Here is a 16,784-nt window from a genome sequence, read left to right on the forward strand (position 1 = left end):
GGCAGTGTGTCTTTGTTTTTCCTCGTTTGCCTGTGGGTTTTAGAAAAACCTTACCTGTAAAAATGAAATGGCAATTCTGTGTTGGTCCCTAAGTTTTTAAAAATATTGTTTCCTGAAACCCAGTCTAGAAACCAGTCATCAAACTTAACCATCATTCATAATATATTAAGAAACTGGCTCCTAAAAAGCAGTTATGTAATTTCTCCCAAGTTTTGAGAATACATCCATTTTTTTGAGAGAGAGAGAGAGAGAGAGAGAGAGAGAGAGAGAGAGCGAGCATTCACAAGCAGGGGAGGGGGAGAGAGAGAGAGAGAGAGAGAGAGAGAGAGAGAGAGAGAGAATCTTAAGCAGGCTCCACATTCAGTGCAGAGTCTGACATGCAGGGGCTCTATCTCATGACCCTGAGATCATGACCTGAGACATTCAGGTGCCCCAAGAATATATCCAAATATGGAAGCTTACTTTGATAAGTAGGATACAGAAACAACTCCCTCAAAGCAAAGTGAATCTGAAGATAGCATTTCTGCAGATGCTAATAAAATTAGCCTAAAAAATATTAACTTATAAAGTGGAGCAGTGAGGGAAACACATTGAAATGAAAGCCGGGTCCTGGGTTTTAGTCCATCTTGCGCCTCTAACAAGATTTGCTGTCTTAGGAAAATCTCTTTCATTTGCCTCAGGCTATGTTTCCCTTCTGTAGAATGAGGGGATAGAAGCAAGGTGATTTCTAAGACCATTTCCTGCTTAAATGTTTGCTATTCTAATTGGAGACAACATGGTTTAGTAGCAGAAGATTCAGACTCTAGAAGACACCGTCTGGTTTGACTACTGACTCTGATACTTACTGACTGAGGGCCTGGGTAAATTATTTAATCTTTCTGTGCCTGAATTTCCTCATTAGTAAAGTGGGGTGAGGATAGTAATTACCTCATGAGGAATAGACTACATAAAAATTGCAAAGCACTAAATGTAGAGTCTGATATTAATAAGCTTTCAACAAATACTAAATATTAGTAGCAATAGTCGGTGATTTTTTCTAAATTAAATGCTTTACCCTCCTCACTTGGGAATATAATTGCTCTGCATAAACTGGACTACACCACAGAGCAGATCCCATTCTGAAAGGAAGACTAACTCGGGAGGCTGCCAAGAGGATTCCAGATGCTAAGATGTAATAATTAAGTGCAGGTGCAACTCAAAGCACTTTACATACGTTATCTTATTTAGTCCTCAAAACAAATCTCTGAGGTCAGCAGAATATGTTGGTTTCTCAGCCACAGTCCAGCCCAAAAGCTCACTAAAATCAATGCTCTGCTTTGCCCTAAATTTTGAATCTCCTCCCTTCAGGGTCGAGGGGAAGGGCTGGGGTAGAGGGTGGGTAGAGACGGGGTGCTGGCGTATCATGGCTAGGAGAGAGGTACCTCTTATGCCAAGCAGCAAGTGTGAGCCACAGCAGCGTGGGTCATGGGAAGGAGGAGGATGGCTTGGGGACAGTGGTGGGATCTGGAGAATTAACCCAAGGCATTCCAGAAGGCACATGAAAGGTAGGGGTGGGCAGAGAGCTGCTATTGGATCTGTGGTCAAGGCTGTTTTCTAGGTACAGTGCTTCCTGTGTAAATGGATAAGCCTCATTTAAAGGCTGGGGATTGAGTGCACACTGGGCAGCAGCTTATTGTTCTAGGAACAGATAAAACAAAGTTCCAAAAGTCTCTGATATTGTTCCAGGACATTGTATTGTATGGATGATCAGACATTGTTTGGAGGATGACTATAAAATCATCTCCTTTAGAACATATGAAGCAAATTAGAACTATGGCCCTATCTTCTATCCACAAAAGTAATACTCTTAGGGCCAAATTTAGCAACGCGGTACAGCGACATGCCCTTCTTTCCCTTTATCCCTTTATAAGGGTAACTGCCCTCCCATACTCCTCTGCTTCAGGAATCAGGGCCTTAGGCTGGGGTTGAAACATGGCATGGCCCCTGGACTGGACCAAGGCAGGGCGGCCACCAAAGGCAGCCAATCCAGGGGATGGATACAGATCTGTGAAATGGTCTTGTCTGAGAAGCTCTGCTCTGCCCAGGAAACCATTTCAGGTAACTTTGAATGGGGAGGCAGAGAGAGAACCAGTTTTAATGCAGAGAGGCAGGGAGGAGAAAGGAGAAAGGAGCAGACACATGGCTGCAAGATGTACAGGGCCAGCAAGATTAGGAGTCACCATAACAATAGAGAAGAATGGAGACACTTGGCTCTTGTAACTGAAGAAGAGACAAAAACACTTGGATCTCAGGCCTGTCTTGGATCTTGAGCAGGTGCTACTCCTTGGTTTCCATGAGCTTCTTTACCTAGTACCTCCATGTAATAGATATGCCAAGATCAACCCCCCTCCACCCCCACCCCCCCATTACTGGAGGTACCTTAGATTTCTATTCTTTACAACCAAAAGAACCTAACAAAGTATGAATCTTGGTCTTAGTACTTATGAACTGGAGCTGCAGAGTCAGGGGAAGGATCTGATTGGATGACTAAAATTTACTAGGCTCTGTGGGGGGAGACTTTTCTAGGGGGACACAGCTCACCCAGGTATAGAGGCATGGAAGGTCAAGGTGGGTGCTGAAAAAAGGTGGGAAGATGGATATGATTTCAGAGAAGGATGGGAGAGGATGGAAGTCTTTGGGGTTGGAACAGTAGGGTCCAGATTGTCAGCAGTCTGCTTGTTATGCTGAGGTTTACACAAGATCCTTAAGCAGGGTGGAGAATGGGGACATGATCAGATTCACTCCTCTGTTTGTTTCCTTGAGGTTACAAATGCAGTTAATACTGGTGAAGAGACACTGAAAAAAAGGAGGCCAAGAAACCATCACATCAGCTACACTTTCTGGTTTCATGGAGAAGTGGAATGTCAGTCAGGACAGGCATAGCTCTAGGGAAATTGAGGCCTTTAAAAAGATTATTTTGAATTCTAGATGATGCCATTTTGCTTTTTCACAACTCAATATTCGAGCCACAGAATTGTCCCCTTGGAACATTCTCCTACTTGAAGTTTCCACGGCTTGAATGAAAGACGTGTAAGAAATATTTTCATATTGTCCTTCACACTTAAATTCAAATGTTCATGTTTAATGAACCACAGGCTACTGATCTCAAAAAGAAAGCATTAATTGTTCAAGGACTAGAGTGAAGTCAGAATTAGTGTGATAATGAGAATCCCTTTGACCACATTATTTAAGTGATGGGATGTTGGTCCTTCACAAAACATGGCATGAAAGACCCATGTAATATGTTGTAATCAAAATAATAATAAATTGATGTAAGCTTCCTGGAAGACTATTTGACAGTATGTGTCAGAAGCCTTATAAATATAGGCTTAGACTCAGAAATTCCACCTTTAGGAATAACATCTTAATCAAATATGTCTCAAGACAAATACCCAAGGATGTTTATCACAGCATTATTTATACTAGACCCAAACTAAAAACTTTTGAAAGGTCCAATTATAAGTAAGTTATTAAGTAAATTATGGTGAAGCCATATGGTAAATTATTAAGAAGTCATATGTTGTTTTCAAAGAATACTTAATGACATGGAAAATTACTCATAACCTTATCTGAGAAAAGAAGGACATAAAACTATACACACATGTACACACACATGTATATAAAGTTTCTTGTATGTATTTATATGTTCTTTGTAAACGCTCTAAAAGATAACCTGGAAGAAAATACTCCAAATTGAAATATGCAATGATTAAAATGTTAATAGAGTTTATCTTTCAGTAGTAGAATTACAAATGCTTTAATATTTTCTTTTTCTATTAATTTTTCAAATTTTCATGGCTGCATATACATTATTAATATAATCAGGAAAGATTTTACTTACCCACATACAAAATTATCATTTGGGCTAGCTGTGACCAGACAGCATGATTATAGTTAGAAAACAAAGAATAGACACCAGAGCTTTCAGTCCCTTAACCTATTGACATCATTACAGGGAATAAGCAGGTGACCTGATTTGGGTCTCTGCTCTTTTTTCAGCTCACTCCTTGGGGGAATTCCCAAGATTCACTGAGATCTTCCAGGCTTATCACCATCACCACCATCATCATCACCATTATCATCATCAACGCAAACAGTCATTGAGCACGTACGAGGTACCAGGCATTGTTGGAAGGGTTTAACAAATATTGTCAATTCCCCCTCATAACAACTCTTGGAAGTAGGTACTACTATTACTCCTGTTTTACTGAGGAAGAAACCAAGCAACAGAGAAACTTGCTCAAGGCCCCACCATTAGTAAGGGGTAGAGCTGGATTCAGACTCCAGGCAGTCTGATGTGCTGTAACGCAATGCCTTAGGTTGCATGGCCTCTCAGAAAGCCACGAAGAACTTTGGAATTTGGGGGACTAGAGATCACATAGCTTTTTTTTAAGCAAAGGGAAATTTTTTCAAATCTAACTCTATGTATAATTCCCTTATTCCTGGTTTAGTTGAAAGAGATGCTAGGGTCCCTTCTGTGCCTCTCCCTCATTTCCCAATGAGGTCACTGTGGTGCCTCACCTCTGTATAACTCTTCTGAGAAACTACTGCCCTAATCTAACTATTTCTACTATGAAATGAGAAATCTGGGCCCAGAGCTTTTAAAAGAGGGCTCCCAGTTAGTATGTGCATAAGCTAATGTTTCTTTACTATCACCGCAGAGCACACACATACATTATTCGGGACTCCTTTTGTTACAACTCAAATTTGCTTAGACAGAAAAGGGAATTTATTAGTTTAAATAATCAGGTAGTCCAAAGAGATTCCGGCTTCAGGTATAGCTAGATCTAGGAGTCCAATATGACACAAAAGGCTCTGTCCCTCCCTCTGTTTCTAGCTCTGCATCCCTGTAAATTCACCTCATTCTCAGGAAGGCTCTCTACATTATAAACCTATATACCCTTGTAGCTCTAGATGTCCAGCACCCCTGCAGGGTAAACTAGATAATCACTGTCATCTGTGGATCTTTCTAGTCAAAACCGTTGACGTTTATTTCTGTTGGACAAAGAATGGTGTGATAGTTAGACCTCCCATTCTTCCTTTAAAAAACAGAAGTCGTGAACATATATTAATCCGTGGTCCATTGCATGTACCACCACGCTGCGTAGGCCTAGTGGGGATGAGTTCCTTATAGCCAGACAATCTCTAGGTCTACCTTTTCACCAAAACCACCCTGTCTTTTGCACATGTGCAGAGAGTCCGTTGGGAGACTTGAACTCAGAGCCATAAGATCATGACCTGTGCTGAAGTCAGACACTTAGCTAACTGAGCAATCCAAGTACCTCAATACACCATCTTGGTTACCATAGCTTTATAGTGTGTCTTGCCCTCAGGTAGTGTAACTCTCGTACTTGGTGGTGGTAGTCCTCCTCCTCTCCCTCCTTCTCCTCCTCTGCCTCCCTCTTCTATCAGATTTATTGATGTATAGTTTATATATAACAAAACTCACCAAGTAGTGTGATTTGTAACTTCTCACAAACGTATATAGTCCTGTAATGACTACAGTCATGAGATAGAAAATTTTCATCACCCCATCTCTTCTATCTTCCCATTGTCTTCTTTTCTGTCTTCATTAGAACTAATCAAGCATTTTTAATAATTTTATCTCCATTTCCACCATTGACTTATTTAGCTACACCTCTTTGAGTTCGTGTGTCTATGTGTGATAACTATACAATTTACAATATCCATTTTCAACTTACACAATATCACACTTTCAACTTATATACAGTTTATAGTACATATTCATTTTCAACTAAATACTGTCTGCCTTCAACTACCATACTATTTACATGTGGCTCAAGATTCTTACAAAAGCACATTTTTCTTTTATTTTCCCATCCTTTATACCACTTTTGTCATAGATTTTACCTCTACAAATATTAGTCATTTTCACTACTTAAATAGTTGACTATCTTTTAAAGAGATTTTAAAATTAAGAAAAATGTTTTACGTTTACTCACATATTTGTTGCCCTTAATTCCTTTGTACAGATCCAAATTTCTATCTGGTACCATGTTTCTTTTGTTTGAAGGATTACTTTTATACTCTTGTCCTCAGTGACGTGCTGGTAAAGTTGCTCTCTGCAAAATAAAAAAGAGCCCTGATTTGTAGTGTTTGCTGATTTCCATGGTGTAAATTCTCCCATCATTACCAATTTTAAGCTGCTAACATTTTAACAATCAATTTGCAAAATTCCTAAATATTTAGCAACCAGTTTGTGTGAAGTGGTATGAACTGGCTTAAGTTTGTGATGCTAATCTGCTGGTAATGTATTCTCCCAAGCTTTATTTTTCTGAATAAAGTCTTTTTTTTTCTCTTCAGTTTTGAAAAAAATTCCTTCCAGGATACAATACTAGGCTGATGGTTTCTTGTTTCAGTAATTTATTTTTTGAATTATTATTAGTTTTCTATTTTTATTTTTTAAGGAAGCTCTAGGCCCCACGTGGGGCTTGAACTCACAGCCTGAGATTAAGAGTGACATGCTCCACCTGCTGAGTCAGCCAGCTGCCCCTTCGTTTCAGCACTTTTAAGTTGTTGCTCTGTTGTCTTTGGGCATATACCGCTTCTGATGAGAAGTCTGCCGTAATTCTTATTTTTGTTCCTCTGTATCTAGTTTGTTTCTCTACTCCTCCTCCCACTCTACATCCCTGGCTGCTTTTAACATTTTCTTTTTATCATTGGTATTCCGTAATGTGATTATGATGTGTTTTGCTGTGGTTTTCTTCCTGTTTCTGTTGCTTGACCCTGACATGGCCCTTAGACAGATCACATGGGGCTGCTGTGCTCAAACTGGCCCTTCAGGTGTCTGATACATCCTAGTGGCCAGGGCCCAAGAGGGTGTGCTACTGGAAGACTAGTCTTTGAATATGAATTAAATGAGATTTTTAGATTTCCTCATTACTTATTAGTAATGATATTTTATATTTCTATAGCAGTTGAACAATTTAAAAGAATTTAACCTACATTTTATTAGTGTGTAGATTATTTCAAGTGTATATCAGAATTACCTGAAGATCTTTTTAGTACAGAATCCTGGGTCCCACTTTTTTTGGTTTTTGTTTTGTTTTGTTTTGTTTTGTTTTGTTTTTACTTTTAAATCCAAATCTTTGGGGAAGACACATTTTCAAAAGCTTGAGAAACCACAACATGACCTGATTTATATTTCTTGTAAAAGTTCTGTCGTGTAGGTTTGGTTATTTTCTTACATATGAAGAATCGGAGGTTACCAAGACGAATGACTTACCCAAGGTTTCCAAGTCCATCAGCTCAGCTAGAGCACGGGCCAAGTTTCTCTGTTAGTTTCACTGTTTTTGAGGAAAGAGCCATATTTTATTATAATGGACAAGGATTTTTGTCACATCCCATGTCACATGGTTACAGTGTCACCAAATCCATTCCTACAAACTTTCCGTTTTAATCTGTTTGATAATAATACCTTTCTTTATGTTATTCAAAGAATTATCTCAGTGCCTCCAGGTTTTCATGGAGAAAACACACTAAACTGATGTTTCTAAGTGAAACAAAGATGTCGGGAGCAAATTTAAATCAGACGTGGTTTTACATGTGGCTGGTTATGTGTAACCACCAATAGGTTAGCATCCCTTTATTTTTCAAGAGAAAAAAAAGATCCGGTAGAATGGGGTTTGCAAATAGTTAACTGGCAGCGTGAGGGACTTGTGTAGAAAGTTGAGGTGACAACTGAAAGTCAAGACTACACATGTTCGTGTGTTTCCCAGGGAAAATAAGATCTCCAATTTAGAGAGACTTGGGTGCTGCTATTATTTCTTCAGATAAGACACATACAGATGGGAAAGATGACTTTTCTGAAGGAAACATGAGATGTAAATGGAAGAAACATACGTAGAAAAAGTGACTTTTTTTCCTTTCTCCAATTTTTTAGCTTCTTTCTTGGTTTTATTATGCAGTGTTTTGATGTTGACATCGTCTTAATGTGCTTCAGGACACTCATTTTTCAGCAGCAGCTCCTAGGGACAGGACAACTGCATGTCTTCAGCAAGCAGAAGTCTTGCATATCCCCTTGGGCTTTCCACACATGGTCTACCGCCATTTCCTTGTGTGCCTCCCTGTCTCCGAGACACCCTCCTCAGTGTCCTGTGTCCTGTTCTTGGCTCCATCCTTGTGCCATCTCCTATGACAACTCTCCCTGCTCAAAGACACACTGTCCTTTCCCTTCTGAGTTCCTGGTGGATTTCTACCTGTTCACTATCTTTTATTCTTTTCTTTAAAGTTTATTTACTTATTTTGAGAGAGAGACAGTGCAAATGGGGAAGGGGCAGAGAGGGGGAGGGAGAGAGGGAGAATCTCAAGCAGGCTCTGCACCACCAGCACGGAGCCTGATGTGGGGCTCCAACCCACGAACCGCGAGATCATGACCTGAGCCGAAGTCGGACACTTAACTAACTGAGCCACCCAGGTGCCCCTGTTCACTATATTTTAACATTAGTCATAGATTACAGAGTTGATGAGCAGCGTGAGCTCCTAAAAGGGTTGCCCGTGGATCAAGGTAGAAAATTAAGATAATCAGATTGCTGAAATCAAGTGACTTTTGTAACAGTTACAGGCACTTGTCCATCAGGCATTCTTCCAGTAGCTTTAGCTCTTGAGCACTGTGATCAAAATCAGAAGCAAAAAATGTTCTAAGTGATGAGTAAAATAGCTGTCACAGAATCCACATAACTTTATTCCTTTGATTAAATTTAACAAACAGTTATTGAGTATTTTCTATCTGCCAGACACTGGCCTGGGTGGTAGGAATAGTAAGATGAATAATTTATCTCTCTCTCACCTTGTTCCAGAAAGGATCTGAGGTGGCTTGTAGCAGAAACATATAAAATAAAATGGCCAAATACAGGTTTTAAAACTCAGAGCAAGGGAAATATAAATTAAAATAGGTCAAGTCTAGGGGGAAAAGAGGACACAGATACACGGCCAAGTATAATCGTTATACTTGAGCTGTGAATTTGGCTCTAAGTACATTAGGTGGCCAGGGGGAAAGGGAAACGTGGTGAGTTACACATTTCCCATTGTAAAAACAAAGAAATTGCATAGTCACTCAGGGGGGATAAGATGAATAAGGCATGGTTCCTAATGGCAAGGAATTTATAATCCAGCAGGAGAGACAGATCTGTAGCAAACATCTGTGAAACAAAGCTGTATTATGAGATCTGTGTGAAGCGCTAAGGGAATAGAGATAGGGGGGCAATTTATTTGGCTTACTAGAGAGAGAAGATGCTATAGGAACAGTGCCCTAAAAGAAGAAGTGGACAAGGAGGAGAAGGGCACATGAGACAGAGGGAAAGAGTACGGTGACTTGAGATTAGCAGCCTCCAGCTATGTTTGCATAAAAATTGCTTTGAATGCTTGTCAAAAGACTCTGAATCAATAGGACTGGGATTTTTCACAAGCACCCCAGAATGCTAATTCTGGTGCTCAGCGACCATACTTTGAGAAACATTGATGTGTAGAGCAGTGAAAGATGAGGTTGGAAATGCCGACTGGACCCACCTGGTGTGGGCTTCGTTTTCCACAGTTAGAAACTTGGACTTTATGGGTAATGGGGAGCCTCTGGATGCCTTTAAGCCTAAGCAGGTGAATAACACTGTCAACTCTGTGTGTGTGTGCGCATGTGTTTCTTTTCTTTTTCTGATTACAAGTGCAGCAGCTGGAGGATGAAGGGCAGGAAGAAAGAGGCTACAAACAGGTAACCACTAGGAGTGTGGCATTGTCCAGGTGCAAAAGGACAAGAATGTGTTGAGGTAGTGGCAGGGGAAATGGGGCACGGTGAACACTTTCTGCAATGAGCATGAACCTGTTAGTTTATTGTTAGTCACAGATTTACTTTTCTGGTTAATCTATGTTGTTTCTCATGTCTAATTATTATTTTACTTTATTTTTTACTCTCAGGTGGCCAGCCTAAACCAACAAGCAGCAGCAGTGACCTGCTGGGGAGCAGGTCCTCGCTGAGCTCTGCCTGGTCCACGTGTGTGAGCTGGGGGGCTGGTGAGGGACATTTGCTCAGCATAGTGGAGGGGAGGAGACTTCTTTTTTTTTTTAATATAATTTATTGTCAAGTTAGCTAACATACAGTGTATATAGTGTGCTTTTGGCTTTGGGAGTAGATTCCTCTGATTCATCTCTTACATACAACAGCCAGTGCTTGTCCCATCGAGTGCCCTCCTCAATGCCCATCCCCCATCCCCTCCCCCCCCCTCCCCCGCCCCTCCGGCCAACCATCAGTTTGTTCCCTGTATTTAAGAGTCTGTCATGGTTAGGGGAGGTGACTTCTCTTATGGTGAACTCACATTGGAGGGTGACTTAGTACATCAGGATTTCTTTCTTTTAATTTGCTCTTAAAAACTTCTTGTTTTAAAAACACAAAAAAGAGAAGACAGTTCTGAATCCCTATAACCAGTTACTCAGATTTGGCAAGTCAAGGTTTTGACAACATATTTTCAGCTTTATTGAGGCATAATTGACAAATAAAATGACACATATTTAAAGTGTCCAACACGATGATTTGACATACATATACTTTGTGAAATGATTCCCACAATCAAATTAATTAACACTTTCATCCCTTACATAGTTACTTTTTTTGTATGTGTGGTGAGAATGCTTAAGGTCTCTTCTCTTATCAACTTTTAAGTTCACAACACAGTATTATTAACTATAGTCACCATGCTGTCCCTACATCCCCAGAGCTTATTCATCTTATAACTGGAGGCTTAGAACCTTTGACCAGTACCTCTTATCTCCTCCAACCTCCAGCAGCCCCTGGTAACCACCATTCTATTCTCTCTTTTAGGAGTTCAACTTTTTTTTTTTTTAAGATTCCACAGGTGAGTGAGACCATAGAGTATTTGTCTATTTTGGTCTGGCTAATTTCACTTAGCATAATGTCTTCTATTTTTATCCCTGCTGTTGCAAGTAGCAGGATTTCCTTCTTTCTCATGGCTGACTATTATTCCATTCTACGTATATACCACACCTTTTTAATCATTGATCTGTTGAAGGACACTCGGATTGTTTCCATATCTTGGCTAATGTGAATGATGTTGCAATGAGCATGGGAGTGCAGATTTCTCTTTGAGATCCTGATTTCATTTTCTTCAGATACATACTCAGAAGTGACATTGCTGGATCATATGGTAGTTCGCAGTAGTTTGAATTACTATAATCTACTACGGTAGATCATGTAGTAAATTTTAAGGAGCCTGCATATGGTTTGCCATAATCACTGTACCAATTTACATTCCTACCAACAATACACAGTGGTTCCCTTTTCTCCACAACCTTGCCAACACTTTTATCTGTTGTCTTTTTGATAAAAACCATCCTAACAGGTATGAGGTGTATCTCAGTGTGGTTTTAGTTTACATTTTCCTGATGATTAGTGATCTTGAGCATTGTTTCATGTACCTTTTGGCCATTTTTATATCAAATTTGGGAAAATTCTCAAATTCTTTGCCCATTTTTAAATTGGATTATTTGGTTTTTGTTTGTTTTTCTTTTTTTTAAAATCTTTTTTTTTTTTTTTTTTTTGCTATCAACTTGTTAGTTTGGATACTCACCCATTATCAGATATATGGTTTGCAAATATCTTTTCCCATTACTGTAAGTTGTCTTTTCATTGTGATGGTTTCCTTTATTGTGCAGAAGCTTTTTAGTTTGATGTAGTCCCACTTGTTTATTTTTGGTTTGTTGCCTGTGCTTTTGGTGTCAAATAAAAAAAAAGTCATTGCCAAGACCAACGTCAAGGAGCTTTTCTCCTATATTCTAGGAGTTTTATGGTTTCAGGTCTTATGTTCGAGTCTTTAATCCATTTTGAGTTGATTTTTGTGTATGGTGTAAGATAGGAGTCCAGTTTTATTCCTTCCCATGTGACTGTTCAGTTTTCCCAGCACCAGTAATAGAAGACATTGTTCTTTCCCCCACTATGTGTTCCTGGTGCCCTTCTCAAAGATTTGTTGACTGTATATGCATGGACTTCTGCCTGGGCTCTTTATTCTGCTCCATTGATCTGTGTGTCTATCTTTATACCAGTACCATACTGCTGTAATTATTATATCTTCATAATGTAGTTTGAAATCAGGAAGTGTGATTCCTCCAGCTTTGTTCTTTTTCAGGATTGCTTTGGCTATTCAGGGTCTTTTGTGGATATGAATATGAAATTTAGTATTATTTTTTCTATATCTTTGAAAATGTCAATGGAATTTTGATAAGGTTGCATTGAATCTATAGATTACCCTGAGGAGTGTGGGTGGACATTTAACAATATTAATTCTTCCAATTCATGAGCATGGGATATCTTTCCATTTACTCTGTCTTCCTCTATTTCTTTCATTAAATGGTATAGTTTTCAGGGTGCAGGTCTTTCACCTCCTTATTAAACTTATTCCTAAGTATTTTATTGTTTTTTTTAATGCCTATTTATTTTGAGAGAGAGAGAGAGAGAGAGAGAGAGAGAGACAGGGAGAATGTGTGCGAACCAGGGAGGGGCAGAGGGAGGGGGAGAGAGAGAGAGAGAGAGAGAGAGAGAGAGAGAGGGAGAGGGAGAATCCCAAGCAGGCTCTGGACGGTCAGCACAGACTCCGATGTGGGGCGCAAACTCATGAACTATGAGATCATGACCTGAGCCAAAATCAAGAGTCAGATGCTTAACCAACTGAGCCATGCAGGCACCCATTCGTATTTTGTTGTTTTGATAGCATCGTAAATGGGATGATTTTCTTCATTTCCTTGATTTTTCATATTCCTTGGAGCCTTGCATTGCTGTCTTCACATCTGAAGAAACAATTACCTTCTGTAGTCTTTATTGAATGCTTTGGGAAAGAAATACATGCTGCCAGTTCTGCTAAGGATTCTGAGGCTTCTCAGACCTTTTCCATGGATATACATGCTCCTCATTTCTTGTTCCCTCTTAGGGGGATTTCTTAAGATCGTGTGTATGCTTCTCTTGCTTTCCCTAGAATGGTGCTAAATGCTCGTTAGTGTGTTTTCTCCCAATCTGTTTTTTTTTTTTTAAGTTTCTTTCTTTCTTTTTTTTTTTTGAGTGGGGGAAGGGGCAGAGAGAGAGAGAGAGAGAATCCAAAGCAGGCGCTGCACTGTCAGCTCAGCCTGACGCGTGGCACAAACTCACAAACCGTGAGATCATGACCTGAGCTGAAATCTAGAGTCTTAACTGCCTGAGCCCTGCAGGCGCCCCTCTGTTCTCCCAGGCTTGCAGAGTCAGGGCCAGCTTTCTGCCCGCGCTCACCAGCTGTCTACAAAGGCTCATACTCCCCCCTCATGGAACACACACAACCAGCCAGCCACAGGGTGTGGTGTGTGTGAGGGAGGTAAACGGAGTGTTCAGGAACCCCCGGGGCCATCTGGGGGGAATCCTCAAATGAAACATCCCCCGCAGCTTGTGGGCCTGCTTCCTGATGAATTCCACAAAGTGGTTGGTAAGATCCGTGTCTTTCTGATGCCCTCTGAGAGCCCTGTCTGTTCTCCCAGCCACTCTCTGCCCCTGATTTGTGCAGCATGCCTCTGTACTCTGGATGGGGTGAGAGAGAAGTGGGCCTTTTTGGTAGCATTACACATGGCTGGGAAGCCAGGTACTCATTCACACACTCTCAGTTTCGCCCTTGAAAGAAGCCACACATCTAGAAGGTCTACCTTGGCATTGATCTATATCTGTGCCTTGGGGGAGGGGTGACATAGGTAAAAAAAAAACTGTTTCTGTCACCCTCTTCACTGCATCCAATCTGGTTGTTTTTTGCTCCAGTGGTTTGCTGGAACTTCTCTGCTGGACTCCTGGACTGCCTCAAATGCATTCCCCTCTGTGGGTGATTGTCAAACTTGCTGTTTTGCGGGGAGAACACAGAAGAAGACTCTTATTCCACCATTTTGCTGATGTCATTCCCACATGTTTTTATTTGTTCTAAGAAAAAAAGGTACCAATGTCCAGTTCACTGGATTCTGCTAACACAATGTCTGCCCTTCAAAAGTGGCAGTAAATGCCAGCACCTTGCATTGTGGTTTACAAAAACCAGAGTGCCTGAAGTTGGACAATGTTCCCATGCAAAGACCTATTGTTTTGAGTCTGCTCTCATGCGTGCAGAGCGTTTGTGAGCAACAAGCCTGTGGTCTAATCCATTATTTCATTCATGGTACAGGAACTACTGAGCTTAGTCCCAAGACAAAGTGAAGTTAATACCATTTGGCTACGATCCACTGTTCAAACGTGTGGTAAGTGGAATAATGGCCCTCCGGAAGATGTCCATGTCCTAATCCCCAGAACCAGTGAATATGATACCTTACATGGCAAAAGAGATACGTTTGTTTGGTAAGGTCACCATAACCAAGTACTAGGAACTGGGTGGCTTGAACAGAAATGTATTCTTTCGCAGTTCTGAAGGCTAGAAGATCAAAATCAAGACATCAGCAGGTTGGTTTCTTTTAAAAGCTGTGAGGGAGAGATCTATTCCAGGCCTTTCTCCTTGGCTTGTATAGGTGGCTGTCTCCTCCCCGTGTTTCTCCTTCTGTGGGTGTCTGTGTCCAAATTCCACCCCCACTGGTTTCTAAACGTTTGTTTGTTTAGAGAGAGAGGAAAACAGAGGATCTGAAGTGGGCTCTGTGCTGATAGCAGAGAGCCCGATGCAGGGCTTGAACTCATGAACTTCGAGATCACGACCTAAACTGAAGTCAGAGGCTCAACCGACTGAGCGACCCAGGTGCCCCCACCCCCTTCTGATACACACACCCGTCCTGTTGAATTAAGGCCCACCCGAATGATCTAATATTAGCTGATTACATTTGCTGTGACCCTGTCTTCAAGTAAGTTCACATTCTTGGGTTTACAACTTCAAAATACGAATTTGGACACAATTCAACCCATAACAAGAGACTTTGCGAATATGATTAAAGTTAAGGACTTTGAGAAGAGGGAGGGCATCCTGAATCATCCAGGTGGATTCAATCTAATCACATAGTCCTTAAACATGAAGACACTTTCCCTTCTGTCCTCAGTGAGAAAGAGTTGTGGTAACAGAAAAGAGGTCAGAGAGAGGCAGCATTGCTGGCTTTTAAGGATGGTGGAAGATGCTACAAGGGAAGAAATGCTTGTGGCCTCAGAAGCCAGAAAAGGCAGGGTGATGGGCATTGAGGAGGGCACCTGTTGGGATGAGCACTGGGTGTTGTATGGAAACTAATTTAACAATAAATTTCATATTAAAAAAAAATCCAGAAAAGGCAAAGAAGTAGTCTCCTCTAGAGGCTCCAGAAAGGAATTTGGCCCTGCCAATACCTTGATCTCAGTGCAGTGAGACCAGTTGTTAGAATTCTTACCTCCAGAACCGTACGACAGCACATTTGTGTTGTTCTAAACCATTGTTGTGATTTGTTATGGCAGCAACAGAAAACCAAAACAATTTCCTCCCAACCACAGCCCCTCCATTCACCATACCATCTCCCATCCCCCTTATCTAATGACTCTCCCTGGGACTCAGTCCACAGAACTCCCCCCACCCCTACCACAGCCACTCATAAAAGTCAAGTCATGTAGGGGCACCTGGGTGGCTCAGTCGGTTAGGAATCCAACTTTTCATTTCAGCTTACGTCATGATCTCATGGTTCTCGGGCTCTGCACTGACAGCATGGAGCCTGCTTGGGATTCTCTCTCTCCTCTGTCTCTCTGCCCCTTCCCCCCACATGCACATGGGAGCTGTCTCTCTCTCTCACTCACTCCAAACTAAACTTAAAAAAAAAAAAAGCCAAGTCTTGTAAAGTGAGGGATTCCTCCCTGAGTATCAGGCCAGCTCATGACCCACTCCCACTGCACATTCCCCAGCCTCTGAACACTCACATGAGACCCTCCTACCTGGACGGAGCTGCCTGGAGCGTGCGGGCATGTGAGCCAAGCGGGAACCGTCTCTGTCTAGATTTTGAGCTAGGAGTCCCCAAGGCCAGGAGTCGGGAGCTGATTCCTGTTGATGGCAGGGGTCTGGAGGGAAGGTCCGTGGATTAGTGTTGCTGAGGTTCTGAAGGCTGTGACGTTTCACTTAAACCGGGTGGTAGTCGGTTGGTTTGACTTGCCAAAGAGCCTGAGCACTTACTTACATTCGCTCATCCAAAAACTGTGCCATGGAGAGGAGGCGGGAAGGGAGGTGCAGCAAAGGCCAGGACAGGATGCGGCCGAGAGCCCTGGTGCGGAGAAGGCTGCCGCTCCCGGCTAAAATGAGTCTCACAGAAGTTTCTGGTTCTTCGTTACCATGACATGTTGTGAAATGACTTCATGTTTTCTGCAAAACCGGTCGCCAATTTCTGGAAGGCTTGTTTTCCTCTAGAAGAGCCAAACCACATATCCCTTATTGTAGGTAGTTCTTGTACCACAGACATGCTATCTCTTTACACAAGTGATTGCAAAATGTGCAACTGCCTCTCAGGGCTTTTGTTTTGTATTGTTTTGTTTGAACGTGTTTGATTTTTGAAAGCTGTTAAGACCTAGACTGGAAGCTCTCAGATGATCAGATCCTTTCTGGTGTCAGGATGCAAACACGCTACTCTGTACTTAAGGCTCTAGTCTTTTGTGTCTCTTCCATCAGGAACTGCTGCAGATAAAAGCAAATGTCTTAGAAGAGCAAGTGTGACATCTGGTTCGCTATCAGGAATAAATCTCTACCTGCCAAGCAAGACTGTAAGGCAATCTGGAACCGGTTACCACATAAACTTGTTTTATT

General features: G+C 41.4%; 1 long non-coding RNA gene across 1 annotated transcript in view; it reads right to left on the minus strand.

Moving 5' to 3' along the window:
• Positions 1-12,966: 12,966 nt before the first annotated feature.
• Positions 12,967-16,784, minus strand: part of LOC113599259 (uncharacterized) — a 43,000-nt gene continuing 39,182 nt past the window's right edge. The window contains exon 3 of the long non-coding RNA XR_003420018.2: positions 12,967-16,655. This is a non-coding gene — a long non-coding RNA (uncharacterized LOC113599259). The remainder of the gene's footprint in view (positions 16,656-16,784) is intronic.

This window comes from Acinonyx jubatus, chromosome C1, assembly GCF_027475565.1.
Source record: "Acinonyx jubatus isolate Ajub_Pintada_27869175 chromosome C1, VMU_Ajub_asm_v1.0, whole genome shotgun sequence".
In the NCBI taxonomy this organism is placed as follows: domain Eukaryota; kingdom Metazoa; phylum Chordata; class Mammalia; order Carnivora; family Felidae; genus Acinonyx; species Acinonyx jubatus.